The sequence below is a fragment of the Montipora capricornis genome, chromosome 5 (assembly GCF_036669925.1).
Source record: "Montipora capricornis isolate CH-2021 chromosome 5, ASM3666992v2, whole genome shotgun sequence".
Lineage (NCBI taxonomy): Eukaryota > Metazoa > Cnidaria > Anthozoa > Scleractinia > Acroporidae > Montipora > Montipora capricornis.
The window spans coordinates 5,474,894-5,481,871 of NC_090887.1; the positions used below are offsets into that span (position 1 = coordinate 5,474,894).

A 6,978-nucleotide genomic window follows, 5' to 3' on the forward strand; every position below is an offset into this window, starting at 1 on the left:
ATATAACGTTTAGAAGAAAGACAACTTCACAGCGTAGCGACTTCAAGTTTCATGTTTGGACAATCATCAGGCTACAGATCTTACATTTGCATTCTAACTCATTTAAAGACCATTCTAATACTCTAGGGGAGCGTGCTATTTTAAGTTCGACAAAAGGTATTTGCGCCACCTACTGAACAAAAGAAACGAGTTAATTTCTAAATGCAGACACAAGAACAAATACCTTTTGTCGAACTTAAAATAGCACGCTCCCCTAGAGTATTAGAATGGTCTTTAAATGAGTTAGAATGCAAATGTAAGATCTGTAGCCTGATGATTGTCCAAACATGAAACTTGAAGTCGCTACGCTGTGAAGTTGTCTTTCTTCTAAACGTTATGTATGTATGTATGTATGTATGTATGTATGTATGTATGTATGTATGTATGTATGTATGTATGTATGTATGTATGTATGTATGTATGTATGTATGTATGTATGTATGTATGTATGTATGTGTGTATGTATGTATGTATGTATGTATGTGTGTATGTATGTATGTATGTATGTATCGCAGAGGTCATAGGTTCGAATCCCGTTGGAGCCACTTGAACATTTCGGGTGTCCATTAGGGACAATTGCTTCAGTTGTCCATATAATTGCGAGGATCATTTCTCTCTTTCGTCTATAGCCCGCACTTTAATACCTACATTTCTTGCAAAGCTAGTTGTCTACGCTTAGGTGTTGAATCCTCAAATCACTTGTTTACAATGTCACGAATCTCGGACGGTAAAGGGCTCATTCGGTGAAGTTGCGAAGTTCGATCTGGTGGAACTAGGAGGTTCATTTCAAATTTCGCAATTTGGTTGTCTAATTCGCCACGTTATTTGCTACTTTGTGACGTAGTATCCAATTTCCCAACGGAACTAAGTAACGTGATGCGGTAATATAAAGTAATGTGAAATCGACTGTAAACATACTAAACGGCCGATTTTCAGCTCACAGTAGCTTTGTACATGTTAATCTACCAGTCATCCCCCGCAGAGATTCCACGAGATACTGCGCATGCTCACAAGCCAGTCTTTCTATGCACGCTTCCCAATCTCGTCCCTAGAGCCCACGTGTTTTTTGGTCAGCGCCAAGACACGGAGCTCTGGAATAATGAATTTTCAGAACTGTGTTGATTGGCTTATTGATCTATCAAACTGCTCATGCGTAAACTACCGAGTGTAAAATACTGTAGCTTGTAATTTACGAATGTGGCGCAAAAATCTTCCACTTAACTTGTAAACAGGAAGATTTGTCGCTGCTGTTGTAAATGCTTGAGTTCTAATGATCGCTTTATTTCACTTTTCGGTGTAACCGGAACTCCTAAAATCTTGAAATTCCGGAAATTGATTATTCCAGAGCACTGTTAACCTCTGACGTCATAGATTTTGCACTCTTCGCCACTCAGAGACTTTTGGCGCGAAATAGTTTTATTGTTAGATGTCATGTGACCTCGAAGTAACCAATGAGAGAGCGTGCTGTTGGGGGAAAAAATCAGCTATATAACAATAGGCCATTTCCGAGTTCATGTCTGCCTCCTCTTCAAAGCGAGTCTAAGTGTGAAGTTTTTTTATCAAAAAAAAAAAGTGTGAAGTTTTTCTTATGAAAATTAGTTTTCATTCATATGTAAAGTAGAACTAATTACCATCACAAAAACTTTGCACTTAGATTCGCTTTGAAAAGGAGGCGGATAAGAACTCGGAGATGGCCTATTGAAATTGTAGCTTTTCCGATTTCACGAATCGTTTTCTTTTCGCAAATTACCCTATCAAAGTACTTAGTTTCATCGTTTCGTTGCGCAAACTTCAGAAAGTGCGGAATAATTGTATAGGGAAGACAACGATCCAACCTTGTTCCCAGGGTTCTCCTAACGAGGTTGGACAACCATCTCGATTCAATTCGTAACACGAGTTAACGAGGCAAAACGGGGTCTTTCTGCAGGTATCGGAAAGCATTGTGTTTTTGGTCACTTGGGATTAGTCTTTATTTGGACTTCTGTTGTTTTCTGCCTTTTGTTTCTTTTGTTTTACTTAATTTCTGCTCCGGTACTTGCAGAAGCTTCCCAAAAACGATCAGGAAACGTTCAAGACATTTTGTAGCCCAAGACTAAAAGCAAGGAAACTACCACAGGGTCATTTATTTCACGCCTGAGAAACGATGGATTTCCGTGAACTGAAAGCAACCATTATGTCATACTACAGTTAAACAACAGTTACTGCATCACGTACACAAACGAAATGAATCGCTGAAACAAGAGTGAAACTCACATCTTATACAACAACAAGGTAGAGGTCAGAAAATGTTGACTGAATACAAATCTAGTTATTTGAGGTGCGATGCTACAGGTTCGTTGTTACTTTATATATTCCCGAATTCAGTTGCGTGCAAAATTAAGTCGGTACTAAGATATCTTACCAGAAAAGTGTGTCTTCGTAGATCAGATCACTTTGTGGGAGGCTGACAAGTAAACCTTTTCTTGCTGACAAATCACACTTGCAATGAAAGAAGCGAAGGAAAACGAAAATGAAATCCATAATTAACATAATTAACTGAAAGCAATGCCCATTGGTCGCTTTGTTAGTGACCCACCTCCCTTTCACGTGTGTTTAAGGGCCCACTGACGTATTTTTTGGGGTGCGTTGCTAAGGATGTAATGGTCAAGTAATTTGAGAGAATTTGGCATTATTTTGGTCAGTTTCCAACTTTTGTAAGACAATGACCCTAAATATGACGTCATCATACCACGCCCATGGTCATGTGACCAATAAAAGAAAACTCTAAATCTGTCTCCGTGCTACGCAATTTGGGTATTTAATCGATGGTTTGATAATTTGTATTCGTTTTTGCACCAGCCAAGCATGGTTTTCTTTTTATTTTGAAAAATGTTCTTTTTAAAGACATAAACGATACTGAAATACCCATAACTTTCTCAAAAAAGATGATTTTAAAAAATCAATGCTTAGCTATATTCTGTATTTGGGGGTGAAATGTGCTATGTAAAAAAAATTAATTCAATTTAAAACCGCCGGAAATTTAGCTTTTTTCTCAAACCGAAAGTCAGTTCGTTTACGCATGCGCAGTTGATCTGAAAACGAGCGCGAGGAAGGGCGAGGGAAAACCTTCGATGGAAACAACAGTTTGTGCGGTGACTTTTGCTTGTGAGTGGGTTTTCTTGTCAGCTCATGATATGATGACGTCAGTTACCGGAAGAAACATTTCACTTCCTTAGCAACGCGCGAAAAATCCGTCTGTGGGCCCTTAAGGTATAATCAGAGTAGTGTTTAGTGAATATTTAACAATTATTCCATGAGCGCGCGTTGGATATGAGATGGTAAATAGCCAACGAGGCGCGTAGCGCCGAGTTGGCTATAACCACTCTCATATCCAACAAGCGCGAATGAAATAATTGTTTTATTAAATTCCTTAAACTCCAAAAGTTTAGAAGTACGAAATACGAGCGAAAAAAGCGAGAAAATCCTAGCGAAATCGAAAAAAGTTGATGAAGATGCGATGTTGTGTAATACCTCGTGGTCAGACAGACGCAGGCTCATCACAAAAACATTTCTTACCTTTTCGCGTATCTCTAAGCTTCGAAAGGGATCCAAACTTTCCACAAAAGGTTTTTCTTTTGCTTTATACCGAAAGAAATTTCGCTTTCTGGCGTAAACGTTTTTAGTTTAGCAACGCTAAGCGCAATCATTTACCATATAATGTCAAACTAAGGTATATGACCTGATAACCGAGATTGAGTGAACCAATCAGAGCACGAGAATTGCATTATCCGATGTTGAGAATTTAATAATCTGGAATACTTCGAAAATAAAGAGGAAAGTTGATTGTGCAAATACACAGAAAAAGAAACTACAGTTGTAACCTGATTAACCAAACTTCATCTCCGGTGCCGATTTCTTCCTGACAATTTATTGGAACTCTGTTGCTACGTTACATGTTTCAAAAGCACTCTGTTTTTCGTTATTTGAATTTTGGTGCATCGACCATAGTAATATAGGAGATGGCCATGGCGGTTCGGGACCTTTTTTTTTTAATGTTCCCAAAACCGACCAACTCCTATACTACTTACCATTTGATAGTTCAATTTTATTGTAATCGTTTTATGGAAATAATTTTATGGAAACTATATGATTTGATAATTTTTATGGCTTCAATGTTATGATTCTTATATTATTGTAAAAGTATCACAGCTAACCACATTGCGTTTTCAAGCGGTTTAAAAGTGGTTTGCGGTTAGCAAGCGATTGAGCGTGCTTCTGTTTACAGATCCATGGTGATGAATATCATGAGGTGATTTTATACAATTGCTTAAAGTTATCTAACTATTGTATAACAAATGGATTACGACGCCAAATGACGTCGTTTTGCTTTGTCAATCGATTAAGCAAAAAAATCACTTCTTCTGGCTGGTCTCAAATTTTCGAAAATAAACGTGCATTTGAATATTTGCATAATCAAATGGAACAGGAAAGAATCACTATAGCATGACATTCTCGGAAATAAAGAATGGGGGTTCACCATAAAAATGATCTCATAAATTCATACTAATGAGTTAGTTTGTGAGTAAAGATTTTGAGTAAAGTTTGTCATCCAGATTGAAGTGTGTTTAAATATTAACATTATCACTATAGCGTGACATCAAGGGGCTTTCCAGTGAATTTTAACCGATCAGAAATGATAAATTGTCTGATGCATCAGACTACAGACTTGTGAGTAAAATTTGTAAGTAAAGTTTGTCGGTAAAGTTTGTCATCCAGATTGTTTTAGACAGGCACAGTTGTGCCGTGACGAAATGAGTGATGGAGAGTGGTTATTGTGATGATTTCATACCATTGTATTACATTGGGGTACAACAGCACTGCTTTTTCATGAGGTATTTGAGAACAAATAGACTGTGCTTGAGAAACTTGTGTGTAGGCCGCCACAGCTGTGGCACACATTTTTAAACTTTCCTATAACTTTCTTATTGGTTTTGTCAAAATATGGCGAGTTTTCTGAATAATCACTGTTGTCAAATTTATTTTTGTCGTTCCAAAGTCTCGATACACATCATCAGTCTCAATTTAATGAGTCAGTGAGTCTGTGTCTGTGAATAATAATTTTGCTTTATCATTATGGATATGTTTTGTGGTTTTCATGTGACAAAACCATTTCTGGCCTGCAGGTTTACTAGGCTTATAGACTCTTTCACAGGTTTTTTCATCGACTTCTTCGTTGACTAGGTTGAGATAACATTGATGGTCTTTAAATAAGCCTTAGGAGATCGATTCCATTTTCAAACATTAATGATTGACGAGTAGCTTTTAACTTGTTGACGTTCATTTTTTTTTTTTTTTTATCGCTGATGATGTCAACAACCTCTTTAGTTGTGTATGGACTATAATGATTGTCATTAATGTACTCTTGGATGTGTTTGAATTCATAGGCGTACGAGCCGAGGGGGGCGGCAGACCCCCCAGTCTCGGAAATTTTCGGGAAAAACGCTCAAAATTCGGGCAATAAAGAAACGATAAAACATGGAATTAAAAAATATATAAATAAGGCAAAAATATAAAAAAGAGCACTTGAAAGTATAAAAATATTACTTGTGTAACTTAAAAGATATTAAAGTCCTTGTTTTGAAATAAGTCCTTGCGGTTGATCTTAAAACACTTGAATTTCTCGGCTGCTGATCTGTTGATTGCAAACCACCTGTTTGAAATGATCCCAGAATTCTCGGAGGTGGCGTCATTCTGGCCGTAATTCCAGCAACATCATGTTCAGCGGAACGCTCCTTCAGAGGACTTCGGAGACTAAAGACATATCTTCGCAGCACGATGGGGCAGAGTAGACTGAATAGCCTCGCCATCATTTGCATTGAACGCGCCTATGGTAATAGAGTCATAGCAAACGGTATTGACAAAATAATTGACAACGCCATGGAAGAAATAGCTACTTTTTTTAATAAGCTGTTTTGCTAGTTTAAATACTAGATGGAGGAGACTAACACAGAGTATGTGAGGTTCTAAGTTTTTATTAGTTACTAGATCGAGTAGACCTACATAGATTATGTGAGGTTCTAAAAACTCTATGTTTCGAATACGTACGGTTTTATGACTTTTAACGATTGTAAACGAATAATGTTTCTTTCGTACATTTTGAGGGAGTAAAAAACGGATTTCAACAATCAAGGCATTCGTGTAATTTTTTCGGGCAAAAAGGACACCGCCCCCCCCCCTCAAGGTCGGATCGTGCCCGTACGCCTATGTATGAATTTATTCATATTTATATGATTAGGTTTTTCTGATTTCATTTATATATATTAATATTAGATATTATTGCTTTAAGTCACTTTATGTATAAAAATGGTTTAAAGAAATATTATATAATTACTATGATTGAAATGAAATGAACTGAATGAATGTGTTTACAAGATGCTTCCCGTGTACGACTTGTATGCTGCATCAGAAGATGGATATGTTATTATTAACATCGTTAAAAAAATACCAATGAAAGGAACCGAAAACAGTACAGGTTATTGGAGGTGTCCGGTTAGAAAACATAAACTAAACGGTCATCATCGTTTTACTTGGGAATGTCACAATGGTTTAATCCCTGCAGATAAAGTTATTGATTATATAAATAACAACAAAGAGGATAATCGGTTATGCAATTTACATCTAATAACCCAAAAACAAAATTGTAAAAAAATCAGCTGAAAAAAGGGATTTTTCATATTTAAAACATGCTAGTGAAAGCAAAATGGAACGAATGGAGTCACGTATTATAACAGCATCTATTCAGTACGACAACTTCTACAGATTAATCCAGCCGTTGTAAGTTATGTATGTCAAGCAAAACGAAAAACAACTACCTCTAGATCTAAAAGGGATGATTGTCGGTATAGATTAGAATATATTGAAAAGGAAAACATAACAAATTATTGTAATATTAAAAAAAGC

At 36.7% G+C, this 6,978-nt stretch overlaps 1 protein-coding gene across 1 annotated transcript in view; it reads right to left on the minus strand.

The window, feature by feature from the left end:
* LOC138049235 (uncharacterized) overlaps positions 1–2,593 on the minus strand; it is a 15,048-nt gene extending 12,455 nt beyond the window's left edge. The window contains exon 1 of the mRNA XM_068895415.1: positions 2,441–2,593. The gene's annotated coding sequence lies outside the window, so the exon portion shown is untranslated. The remainder of the gene's footprint in view (positions 1–2,440) is intronic.
* Between the last annotated feature and the right edge of the window lie 4,385 nt (positions 2,594–6,978).